A 14,165-nucleotide genomic window follows, 5' to 3' on the forward strand; every position below is an offset into this window, starting at 1 on the left:
GAAACTGTAGATTTTGTTGTACAGCATATCCGGTAGGTTCCACATTTAGATATATAAAAGGAAAGGACTTGCAAACTTCTGGGTGAATTCAGGGAACTCTCTGACCCACTGAGGTGAACAGTGATGTGCTAACAAAATGGCTATGCTACTGGGATACAGAAATTGGAACAAACACTTGTTTACAAAGAGAAACAACGAAGATTTCATTGTCAAGACTTACAATGGGCATAAACAGAAAATGTTAAACTACCTAAAGAGACTCTGTTTTCATTGGTCAAAGGGGCGATTGTTTTGGCTCAGGAAAATTATTTATTCATCACAGATTTTGATTCCAAAATAATAATGTGACAGTATGATTTGTAAAAGAACAAATGAGTGATTACATTGATGATTGACAAAATGTTTACATTCACGGGATAAATGAAACTGTAACAAAAAGACTGTGGGCCTGATTTAGAGTTTTGTGGATAGTGTTACTCTGTCACAAACGTGGCGGATATCCTGTCTGCCGTATTGCGATCCCATTGTTGCCTATGGAGATTGTAATATGGCAGACGGAATATCCGTAACTCTAAATCAGACCCTGTGTTATATTTATACGGGCAACATTTCTTTTCACAACTATTCTTCTATGCAATGTTAACATGGAACACTGCAATACAGTTTAAACAAGATTCAGTTGCTCATTATATTATCAGAAAGAAAGGCAGATAATAAGACAACAGATACTAAGATAATGTGCAAACCCAAGAAGGTTCCCCTGTGATAGAGGAAGTAGAAACCAAGGGAAACTGGAGTGGTTCAAGGACCTCTGTCCAAAGAGAAATGGGAAGTGTGACAAAAAAATCACATATACTGTGATAAGAAGGGGCATTTGAAAAAGGCCTGCCCAACTTGCACTAAAGTTCTAAGAGTTAAAAATATAGAACACTAAAATGGGTCAGGAGCAAGCATTGAGCATGTTGAGATCAACTTCTGAGCACATGATAGCCATCAAGAGCATATGGTAGCCGTCTTACAAAATACAGTTCCACACTTAATTGTAGATGCAAGAATGCAATTGCCTGATCAAACTTTTGCTAGTGTTGATGGTATGGTAAATTCTGGTGCCACATGGAACTTCATTAATGCAAAGTATTTAAAACACTTGGGGGGTATATACTAAAGATACAATTAGACCGGAGACAGCAAGGGCAGTAGATGGCTCCATTTTAACATCAGGCCCAATTAGCAACCAAACTCATGCCACTGTGTTTTGTTGTGGAGAAAATAATCAAGTGGAAATGCAGTTCAATGTGACTCACACTCTAAAGGTCAAACTAATTTTGGGTGTGCCATGGCTTACACTTCACAATATGATCATTTTGGGGCACAACAACACATTGAGTTTTCCTTCAATCATATTTTCTGGTGACAGAAAAAATGTTTCATGTATATTTCATCCTGTAGCCCTGGTGACTGAAAAACGTAACATTACCTAATAAATGTGCGTTAAATGATGTTTCAGTGAGAGAAGTGCAGAAACGTTACTACCTCATAGGAGTTATGCCTGCCAAATTGTATGTTACTGGGGACAAAAAATCCTTGAGGCAGAATTTAAGCCCTCGCAGAAAAAAAAGTATGTATCACAGAGAGTATTTAGACGTATACTTAAAGAATGGTTTCACGTTACCGTCAAAATCACCTGCAGCATCTCTATTAATTTTTTATCCTGCATATTTATATTACATACATACGTGCACAGACTATAGAACATTAAAAAAAATTATAATGAAGGACAGGGACCTCTTCCGCTCATCTCAATACTTTTTAGATTAGTTAGATTTGGCTGTTAATTATCTCAAATTGAATTTGAGAGGAGCCTAACGTTTGGTTCACATAAAGGCTTGTGATGAGTGAAAGACGACCTTTCAAAATCGCTTGGATTGTTTGCATACTGTGTGATACCCAATCGTCTATGTAACCTACCAGAAGCATTTCAGTTTTTTGATTAGTTTGTAATCATATATTTCAATGATTTACTGATTTACTCAGAATCTAAGAGTGAACAAGTGCGACATATAAAGACCATTCTACAGTCGCCTAGGAGCGTGGACTATACTGTATTCTGCCTAAATGTGAATTCCATGGTGTCTAAAGTTGAGCTTCTGGGTTTTGTCCTGTCTCCAAAGAAATTAACAATGGCAGCGAGAAAGATTGAAGCAATCAAAGATTGGCCCAGAGCTCACAGTGTTAAGCACATCCAAGGATTTCTGGAGTTTGCAATATTTTATTGCAGATTCATAGAACATTTCTCTCCTGATGTAAGTCCCATTACAAACCTCATAAGAGAGAATATACATTTCCTTTAGTCTCCAAAAGCCCAGACAACATTCATGAAGTTCAAAGAGGCCTTTGTCTCACTACTCGTTCTGGTACATCCAGACATTAATAAGCCATTCATTGCGGAAGCAGATGCTTCAGATGAAGTATTAGCAGCACTTTTGTTGCAAAGACATTGGGAATGGGACAGATTCATCCAGTAGGGTAGCTATTCAAGAAACTGATCTCAGGGGAGCAAAATTACACAGTGGCAGAGAAAATTAGCAATAAGAGCAAGCTTCAAAGAATGGAGGGAATATGTACTATGTGCAGTCTTTGAAATTGGCTCAAGTTCTCATTCCAAGGCAATTACATTTTTTTGCTGAATATGATTGTATAGTCACGTTTACATATGGTGCAGAAAATTTTAAAAAAATTATTCTTTATCACCGTGTTTAAAAGCTGTATAACAAGCCAAGAAAAAATATGTTTCTTTCATAATTCAACATGGACAGGTAGTGGGAGCTAGTATAATTAATACCCACTCCGATGGAAGGAACCAATAGCACTGGTCAATCTGAAGACTCAGGTCACAAAGGCATCTACCAGAATAATCAAAGAAGGTTTACTATTTTGTCGAAATTAATTATACCTTCCTAATATGAAACTTTTACATAAGCTATTCAATGTTGCCATGATACACTTGTTTCAGGAAATCCAGTTGAGTAAAAATGCAAGATCTACTGCTGTCAATTTTGGTGGTCACAGTAACATAGTGATGTACTAAAATAAATCACTAACATGTTTTGTATATCTTCAAGCTAATGCAGATCGCTTGAGAACTCAGAGATTTTTATAGCCAATGTTGACTCTATCAGGGGCTCAGGATACAATTTCAATAGATTTCATCACAGACTTACCCAAACAGAATGACTTATTTGCAGTAATGGCTAGGATAACTAAGATGGATCACGTTGTACCATGTAAGGATATCCCTAAAATGCAAGAAATAGCTAATTGGCTCCTGCTACAAATTGGAAATTTGGAACTCCTGGTGTTTAGTTTTAAGAGTCCAAGTGTCTTTATCCACCAGCTTTTACCCACAAAGTAAAGGACAAACTGAAGGGGTAAATCAAAGTTTAAAATAATAATTTTGGTGCTTCTTGAAAGCTGCTTTGAGTTCACCGGTAGATGGGCTTTGACTTGCGAAATTTGCTTATACTCATGAACCTCATATTTTAACACAGTTTTGCTCTTTTATACAAACTATGGTTACCATCTAAAATGTCTACCACTGTTAATACTGCAACCAAGTTAAGGTAAATCGTGTGCTACGGAAATGTTCAAAATTGGTGCAGAGGACAAGACTGAATGTTATCAAGGCAAAGGAATTGTAAAAAAGATTTGCTGATCACACATGGCAATGTGGCCCACAATATAAATCAGGACATAAATTCTGGCTTTTGCGTTTACGCAGGAATATAAATTTCACTGCAAACGTATTGGAACGTATACAATTTTTAAGCAAATCAGTCCAGCCACTTTGATAGTTCATCTGGTCTTTATTGTTAAAACCAAGCTGTGATACGGCACTTTCAAGATCACTGCTTACCTTTGTGAAAGGACCAACGGAATATGAAGTAAGGTGCATTAAGGGTGCTTTAAGGCTGAAAGGACATTCAGTTGATTTGATATTTCCATAAGAATAACTCTGATAAGCCAGGTCCACACTTTAGGGTTGAGCTGAACGGGGGAGTATTGTTAGTGGTGTTAAAGCCCATGTTGTTCTTGCACCAAGTATTTTCAGAGGGGCATACAGTCATGATAAGGTGCAATTTGAGATAAATGTATGTAGGAAGTTGGCTCTGTATATACTATCTCAAAGTGAGAGATAGTGTGCACAGAGTTCAAGGGTTCCCCTTAGAGGTTGATAGTGGCAAAATTAGATAATACTAATGCTCTATTTTGTGGTAGTGTGGTCAAGCACTAGGCTTATCAGAGGGTAGTGTTAAGCATTTGTTGTACACACAGACAGGCAATAAATGAGGAACACACACTCAAAGACTTAACTCAAGGCCAATAGATTTTAAATAGAAAATATATTTTCTTAATTTATTTTAGAACCACAAGATTCAAGATTTGAGGTAAGTACATAAAATGCAAGGTACTTCACACAGGTAAGTATAGAACTTTGAATTAAAACAGTAGTACCCACAGTTTTGGTTAAAATGGCAATAAGCTATTTTAAAAGTGGACACTGCAAAAATCAACAGTTCCTGGTGGAGGTAAGTTTGGTTAGGTTTCTCAGGTAAGTAAAGCACTTACACAGTCAGTTTCCTGCGCAAAGACAGCCCACTGTTGGGGGTCCAAGGCTACCCCAAAGCCACAGCACCAGCAACACAGGGCTGGTCAGGTGCAGAGGTCAAAGGAGGGCCCAAAACACATAGGCGCCTATGAAGAACAGGGGTGCTCCGGTCCTAGTCTGCTTATAGGTAAGTACCTGCGTACTCGGGGAGCAGACCAGGGGGGGTTTTGTAGAGCACTGCGGGGGGGCACACACAAGCCCACAAAACACACCCTCAGCAGCACAGGGGCGGCCGGGTGCAGTAGGCAAAGTAGGTGTTGGGTTTGCTATAGAAAGCAATGGAAGGACCCGGGGTTCACTTACGTGATGCAGGCAGGGCACAGGGGGGCTTCTCAGGCCAGCCACCGACTAGGCGAGGATGAGGGCCGCCTGCTGGTCACTCCTGCACTGGTAGGTGGTTTTTCTTGGTCCTGGGGGCTGCGGGTGCAGTGCTTGGTCCAGGCGTCGGGTTCCTTTGTTACTAGACGGTCGCGGTCAGGGGGAGCCTCTGGATCCTCTCTGCAGGCGTCGCTGTGGGGGTGCAGGTGGGTCGACTCAGGGTGTCTATGTCATTGGAGGCGCCTGGGAGTCCTCTGTGCGGTGTTTGTTGTCCTGGACTCAAGCCAGGGCGTTGGGTGCAGAGTGTGAAGACACACGCTTCTGGTGGGAAGTGAGAGTCTCTTTAAAAGTTGTTTCAAAGTTGTATGGTTGTTGCAGTTTCTGAATAGTGCTGCTGTTCTCAGGAGGTTCTTTGGTCCTTTAGGGGCAGGGCAGTCCTCTGAGCCCTCAGATGTCGGTGGTCCCGTTGGATGTGTCGCTGTGCAGGTTCTTTCAGTCTGGAGACAGGCCGGTAGGGCTGGGGCCAAGTCAGTTGGTGTCTCCGTCGTCTCTGCGGGGCTGTCAGATCAGCAGGCCTTCTTTCTTCAGGTTGCAGGAATCTGATTTCCTGGGTTCAGGGTCGCCCCTAAATACTACATTTAGGGTTGTGTTTCGGTCAAGGGGGCAGTAGCCAATGGCTACTGTCCTTGAGGGTGGCTACACCCTCCTTGTGCCTCCTCCCTGAGGGGAGAGGGGGACATCCCTATTCCTATTGGGGGAATCCTCCAAACTCAAAATGGAGGATTTCTGAAGGCAGGGGCCATCTCAGCTCAGGGCACCTGAGGGGCTGTCCTGTCTGGTAGGTGACTCCTCCTTGTTTTTCTCATTATCTCCTCCGGACTTGCTGCCAAAACTGGGGGCTGTGTCCAGAGGGTCGGGCGTCTCCACTAGCTGGGATGTCCTGGGGTGCTGTAACAACAGGCAGGAGCCTTTGAGGCTCACCATCTGGTGTTACAGTTCCTGCAGGGGGAGGTGAGAAGCACCTCCACCCAGTGGAGGCTTTGTTCCTGGCCACAAAGTGGCAGGCTGGCAGAAACTGGTCAGCCTAGCACTAGGAGTTGGACTGGTATTCAGGAGGCATCTCTTAGCTGCCCTCTGGGTATATTTTACAATAAATTCAACACTGGCATCAGTGTGCATTTATTGTGCTGAGACGTTTTATACCAAACTTCCCAGATTTCAGTGTAGCCATTATGGAACTGTGGAGTTCGTAATTGACAGACTCCCAGATGATATACTCTTTATGGCTACCCTGCACTTACAATGTCTAAGGTTTGGCTTAGACACTGTAGGGGCATAGTGCTCATGGAACTATGCCCTCACCTGTGGTATAGTGCACCCTGCCTTAGGGCTGTAAGGCCTGCTAGAGGGGAGACCTACCTGTGCCACAGGCAGTGAGTTGTGGGCATACCACTCTGAGGGGAGTGCCATGTCGACTTAGTCCTTTTCTCCCCACCAGCACACACAAGCTGTGAGGCAGTGTGCATGTGCTGAGTGAGGGGTCCCCAGGGTGGCATAATACACGATGCAGCCCTTAGAGACCTTCCCTGGCCACAGGGCCCTTGGTACCAGGGGTACCATTTACAAGGGACTTTTGTGTGCCAGGGCTGTGCCAATTGTGGGAACAAAGGTAAAGTTTAGGGAAAGAACACTGGTGCTGGGGCCTGGTTAGCAGGGTCCCAGCACACTTTCAATAATAACTGGCATCAACAAAAGGCAAAACGTTAGGGGGTAACCATGCCTAGGAAGGCATTTCCTTACATTCCTTACAATGTATCTGTGTAAACAGTAGCTGCAGAGAAAAACAATTACTAGCAATTGATTGTGCAGGAGCAGCTATAAAAGAATGCCATTTTTAATAGAAAAGCTGAACGTGCCTTTAAAATGTTGGCCCTTATTATGAGTGTGGCGGTCTGAAGACTGCCACACTTGCGGTGGCAATCTTACCGCCAGCGGTGAAGACCGCCGTATTATGACTGCTGCGGTTTGGCCAAAGCCAAACCACCACGCCACCGATACTGCTAGGGCGGTCAGACCGCCAGGCCGGAAGTGAGCACCTCCGGCCTGGTGGTAGCTGTAAGACCACCAGCAGTATTACGAGTAGGAACACCGCCAGGCTTTTTGCGGAGGTCGCACCGCAATGAAAACCCTGGCGGTAACGCACCCAGCGACCGGAATCTCCTTTCATACACGCACCCCCACTCATCCTCACTCCTTCATACACGCACCCCCACTCAACACACTTTCATACATGCACCCACACTCAACACACTCCCTGATATACACCCCACTCGCTCGCACGCACCCATACAAACACCCCTACTCGCATGCATCCCAATACACACACCTACTCACTCGCACCCTGACAACCCCCTCCCCTCCGCTTCCATTCAGACACACACACCCTCCATGCACACATACATACATACACACACGCACTCATGAACACCCATACCGCTACACATATACGCACAGACATGCACACAACACCCATCCCCCCCAGACGGTCCACCTACCTGACTGGGTGAGGTGGTCCTCCAGGAGGGGATGGGTGTCGGCATTTCCAGCACTGTCATGCAGGAACCGCTGTGCCATACTACGTCTCGTAATACGCCGGGCTGAGTCATTCTGGTGTGGCTGTGCTCGCAGTGGAACTGCCTCTCACCCGCCGTCGGTCAGGCTGACTGTTGGATTTCCACCCTTAAATGGGAGGAAATCCTTGGGTGAGTACTAATATGGTAGTCACACAACAATCTCAGTAGGATCTCAGTTTACTTACATAATAGTAAAGGACTTATGAACTTCTGGCTGAATTCAGAACTCCCTGTTCCGCCCCCAACTTGCATAACAGACTGTTTGGATAATGTTAGGTACTATGCTATTAACATTACACAAACTGAAACAAGGGCTTGTTTGCAAATATTAAAAACACATTTTATTATTTAGGTTTGTAAAGAGCATGAGCAGAAAATATTATACTAAGTGTAGGAGCTTCGTATTAACCAGAGTTGCAAGACAGATCTGTTGACTTGGGAAAATATTTTTATCACAACAAATTTAAATTCCAAAATGAAAGTGTGAATGTGTAGGTATGATTTATGACCGGACAAATGAGTTAATATGTTGATAATTTTAAAAAATTGTTCCATTCATTGGTGTGAATTAGTTATATTAATAAAGGCGTTATTTCTTTTCGCAACAATTCTTTTGTGTGATATTAACATGGCACTCTGCAAAAAAAGATAATAAACAAGAAATGCCTGCTCTAACATAGGGGGTAATTGCTATCCATGATCAATAAAAAGCTATAGCTTGTTAACTTTGTTTACTCCAGTATACTGATTCTATCAGTACTGCTGTTCCAGGTCTCCTTCCACCTTGTACATTCTTCAAATATCCCTTCTCCCATACGGTAATTCCAATACTCTGAGTTTAATAATCTAGAGTCACAGCTGCTATAAAGATGGCTTCAGGGGTACTGTTCCGAAGAATTAATCGGCCTGAAAATATAAGCCTGCTGAAAAACGTGGGGCGTTTCATGCTCAAAATGCTTATGTCTATAGGCTTTGTTTGTCATCATGTTTAATAATCAATAAACTAAACCTACTGGCTCTAACTTGAACAAAAACATGAACATGTTGTCTCTGTCTACAGAGATCCATCAAACTGGTTATGCAGGCCCAAACTATACACTGACATTAACATTAATCACTTAGCTGCTAAGCCTTCTTAAGCCTGATTGTGAGCCATTTTTTAAAAATATTTTGGGCACTTTGTGCAAATTGTTTTCCATGTCTTGTGGAATCTAATGGTACCTAGAGTTTGTGGATTCCCCTGTAGGGACTCCAGAAATAACCAAAATATAGCAAATGTTTGTTTTTGTGAGAAAAAATAGAAAAATGTGCTGTTCGAGAAAGTGTATGCATTTTTTGTCTAAAAGGCATATACAAAAGGTTTGCTGTGCGAACATCAACATCTTTCCAGCTTTCAGGAACAGGCAGAGTTGCAAAAGAAAAACAATTTTACTACACATTTTTACATTTTTCTAATTGATAGTTAATTGTTCCTATTTTTTTATGTTTAAACATGCTTTCAGTTTGTGGTGGAAACAGGAATGAAACCCGTGGGTGAACCTAGAAAGCTACACATGTCTTTAAAGTAAACATAACACCATGATATTGAATCATTAAAACGTATAAAAAGTGATAAAAAAATCAGCAAGTGGTCAAGTATATAGATCGCTCATAGTTTTCCCAAAGAAACTAAACATTGAAATAAAAAATATAAAAAATTAACAGATAAAATAGCATCTACCATCTACGTTTTCATCTGTAATTTTTGCCCACATGGCCAGTTTACAAAAGTAACATTATGTTGCATCTGGCAGATCCTTCTAGTCACAGGGATATATAGAATTTCTTGTGATCCCAAAACACATAATACCCATAGAAAACAACTGAGCTGCTAATTATAATGATTTTTAATTGTGTACCGAACATGCAGCAATTCATATGGTGAAATCTAACAAATGCAAAATGGGTTTAAAGGAAACTTATACATTTATGAAATGTACACAAGATACCAAGATAATGAATTTAGTTACATTGGTAATTTGTACATTTCTGAATTAGGTGTTCCCAGTACTATCGTGATTCAGAGGGCATTTTGCAAAATGTATTTTTTATTGCAAACCGGCTTACATTTGGAAGCCAAAAATAAAGAGTTGCCCAGAAAATGTTCTATTATTCTGTGTTTCCATGCTTATCCAGATAAGAACTGTACCGCACTTCTGTGGCTGAGCCTAGCGTCAGCATCAGGAAAGGCCCCAAAAAAGGAAGTGGAGACATTACATTTTCGCCATCAAAATGGACCATTTTTGCTGATGTTGGTAGCTGCGGAATTTGGGCTCGGATTTTACCACCACTCAAGGAAACCTACCAAACTCAGACACTTCTGAAATCCAGACATGCGGAAGAGTCCAGGGTTGTTATACTGACACCCAGATCCCACTCAATTTTCTTCCTCACGATAACATATAAACCTTGTAGTACAGCTAAAAGCAAAAAGTTTCACTCATTACTAAGGTGGAAAGTTCTGGAATCTGCAGGGATATACAAATTTCTACTGCCCTGTGCTCCTACACTTGTCCTGTTAAAACAATACCCCATTTGTGTGGCAGGGCCTGGTGCACACAACAGGAAAGGTCCCTAAATGCGGCATGGAGACATCAAATTTTTGGACAAGAAAAAAGACCTGTGTTGGCAATGTGGGTGGATGCTGAATTTGGGCCTGGGCTCTGCCACTACCGAAGGAAACCTCTCAGACACAAACATTTCTGAAAACTAGACACCCAGGCGAAATCAGGGTGGTGTAGCTTGTATGAATCCCACTACCTTTTCTTATGCACTACGAACCTCACACCTTGGCTAAAAACACACATTTTACTCACATTTCTGATAGGGAAAGTTCCAGGCACTACAGTGATCCACAAAATTCCACTAACCAGTGTTCTTACATTTCTCCCAATAAAGATGATGCCCCGCTTGTGTGGCTGGCCCTGGCGCCAATGATAGGAATGGATCAAACCACAGTCTTTGAAAGGTCTCTGGTTTGATATGTCGCAGTTGTTCTCCCTAGCACCATTAGCGCATCTGCTTTTACTTTTGTTTTGCTGTGACATCAGCGTGTTGAAAGCACTTTGCTTCACAGCAATATAAAAATAATGAAAATCGGATGTTAGGGAAGCATTTGCCTCACATTCCCACTTTTAATTTAGAAACAAAAATATTTATGGTTTTTCACTAGAAACATTTTCTTTTCCAGTATGCTGGAGAGCCCTTTGATGTCCACCACACAGGGAGTAGGACAGGAAACCAATTTTTTCCTAAGCCAGGAGCTGTAGGCACAGTCCAAACTTTGCTAGCCCAAAGTGCAGCAGCTGCTGTCTTTTTGACGGTGCAGCCTCCAGGGGCGGCAGGGCAGTTCTTATTTGGTCCTCTCTCAGGTTCCAGGGTGAAGTGAGGGTCAGGGTCCAGGGGTGCCATATTTATCCAAGGAAAGTGTCCTTCCAGTTTGCCGTGGAAGGCTGGGGTCCATTATGTACTTTGTCACGCACAGGGTGGCACAAACAGTGCTGCAGCCCTGAGTGAAGACTGCCTTACATGCCATATACTGGGAAATGATAAGTCAGTCCTTTACAATTGGGTGTATTCAATTCAACATGCAATTTGTATAGGGTCAGAATACTGACTCTGAGGTCTGGTTGGAAGGCCTCAGTGCTCTTTCAAAGTCGAAAAAACAGTAGCATCAGTACAAAAATGTGGGGGTGAACAAGCAGCTCCAGGCAGATGCATGAAGTCTGTGGATGTTTTGCAACATCTCTTACAGCTGAGATCTACACCTAGTTGAATTTTGACATTTGTTTGGGCATGTAGCAGAACTGAAGTATGAATTTAAGTTAAGTTTAATCTATGCTGATTGTTGAAGGGGGCCTTTCAGACAGGTGCGTAACAGTACTCCCAGCATCCATCTCGGAAGCTTGCTCTCATCAGATTCTAGCTGCTGACAGCTAAGTCTTTTTTTCCTCATTTACCACTGCATATATAAATGATACCAATTGCTTTGAGTTCTCCCTTTGTATAATTGTAGCCAGTACTTTATATTATTTTAGGTCCTGCCTGACTGTCACCAACAAAGCTCTTGCTTTCAGTTGGAACAGTGTTAGCGGTGTGTCCCCACCTCACATTTTGATGGTATTGTAAATGATTTGTCATTAAAAAGATTCCCATATGTGCACAGTATATTTTTGGGGCAACAACAAGGTGATGGATGGATTGAATGCTTGAATTCATCTCAGCCACTGGCTGTCACTTGGGCCGTACTCCAGTTCATTGTTTTTTGCCCACCATGCTTGTGGGCTGCTTGTGTTCTGGTTCAGGGAGGACCTAGACAGACAGTATGGGCTGGACTGTTCCATTTGGAGCAGGGCCAAGACTGTTTACATATAGCTGGGTCCAAACTAAGGTGGCATGGTGTGCAAAATACCAATGGCCTGGGAGGTGGGCCCATGTAATTACCAGTACCTGAAATTAATTTAGTCATTCCATCCATCAATCTTTGTCTACTTCAGTGTGATGCCCTAAGTAGGACAGGTATGCCCAGATGTGGGTCCTATGCACATTGTGCTACTGGAATCAAGCTATACCTTACAAGTGTGAAACTGGTCTTGGTTGCTTGTGTTCCGATTAAGGGAGAATCTGGCCTGGCAGTTCGAGCTGGACTGTTCCTGTTGCAGCAGGGTCAAGACTGATTTGCTTTAATAGTATGAATAAGGAAATTCACCAAAATCCTCCTTGGTTTATTTCTATTTGTGGGTTTCCAGTAGGGGTCTCTATGCTCTCTAAATATCGTTTGATAACACAATCTCTGGGACTTCTCAGGCGCCGCTTTATATCAATACATCCACCACTAGAGCCTTGATATTTTCACCTTCTTTCCCCTCCGGGACATTCATTAACCTAATGTTGTATCTTCTTACATTGTACTCTAAAGATTCAAGTTTATCGAGACTCTCTTTATTTTTAACCTTCAATCTATCTATCTCTTGTCTATCCCTTGTGGAGATCACTTTTAGCTCTTCTACTCGAACTTCCAGAGCCTGAGTCCTTTTTGTAAATACGTCCAGTTTATTTGCTAATCCTTCAGAAACTTCCTGTATCTCCTTCTGGTTGGCCTGAGATACTAAAAAGCAGTGCCTGACCTCCTTTGTTAGGGACTGCAACAGGACCTCTAAGGGACCTGCCTGTGAGGTATGTGGGTTGCCATCACCCATGTGGGGCCCCTGGGCTCCCCTACACTCCGAAGAGTTCAAGGCTCCAGGGCTTATCCCACCTGGGAGCTCTGGGGGACTACTTATTTCCTTAGCCGAGAGGCTTGGGACTTCAGATGCACCTAGGCTTTTGTTTGTCACCCCTAAGTCAGTTTCACTGCCCCCCCCCGCACCCAAAGAGCTTTGAATTGATTCTGAAACCAAACAAATTGGTCTTGTGCCCACTTACCCCCTTGTAAAAAATTGGTGGCTACAGTACAGTTGAAATTACCTGCAACTCTGTTTGTTATGATGAATAACAAAATGTATAACTTAAAAGACTGGGAGGAGGCGTATAACCTATTGGAGATGCTCAAGAATAAATCAGGAATAAATCATGAGGGACCTTCTCACCTCGTGGCCCTCACCTTGTTTAAAACGTGGAATGTGATGGCCGCTTGTTTTTCCTTTTCACGTAATTTTGTGTATTTCTGTAGGTCCGACAAAACGTAAAGGTTTTAGAAGCCAATTTGGAGAAGGGGGGCCTTTTGGGATGGGGGGGCAAGAGGGAGCGCATCGGGAGGACCATTTGGGAAAAAAGGTGTGTGCCTCAGAGAAAAGGAGATTCATGGAGAGATCATAAGATATATAAACCCATAAAGTTCAGGTGAAACAAAGGGGATGGATGATAAAGGAGTTCAATTCCTGTCCTGTAATGTGAATGTTCTCTGAGTAAAACCTAGGAGGGACTATATTCTCCAATATGTAAGAGACTCCCCAGCCCAGACAGTAATACTTCAGGGGTCACACCTCACAAGCAAAGAGGATCACATAATTTTCAAATCCCAGAGCTGGGTGAAACATATGGTTTGCTCAGATAATATGTCTCACTTGAGGGGGGTCTTGATTTTGACTAAGGTCCAGTCAAAATCGGGAGGGGCAGGTGGGTTATTGCAGATATTAAAATTTATGAAAATATCTACACATTAGCTAGCTACTATGGCCCTAACACAGACGACAAAGGCCCCCTGTAGGACTTATGCAGAGAACTCTTAGACGCCCAGTACCCAACCAGAATCTCAGGCGACTTTAATGCTGTCCTAGGTAATTCATTGGATAAATCAAGTGGAAGTAGATCCCTAGGGTATCAAAAATCGTAGACATACGTTAGAGCAATAATGAAACAATTTGCACTTGTAGACACACGGAGAGAAACTCATGGGCGGTCCCGAGGTTACACATATCATAATAGGAAATATAAGCATCATTCTAGAATAGATTATTTTTTAATAGATAGGTCACTTAAAGGGGAAACTTTGGACATTCAGCACACTG

This window comes from Pleurodeles waltl, chromosome 4_2 (assembly GCF_031143425.1).
Source record: "Pleurodeles waltl isolate 20211129_DDA chromosome 4_2, aPleWal1.hap1.20221129, whole genome shotgun sequence".
In the NCBI taxonomy this organism is placed as follows: Eukaryota; Metazoa; Chordata; class Amphibia; order Caudata; family Salamandridae; genus Pleurodeles; species Pleurodeles waltl.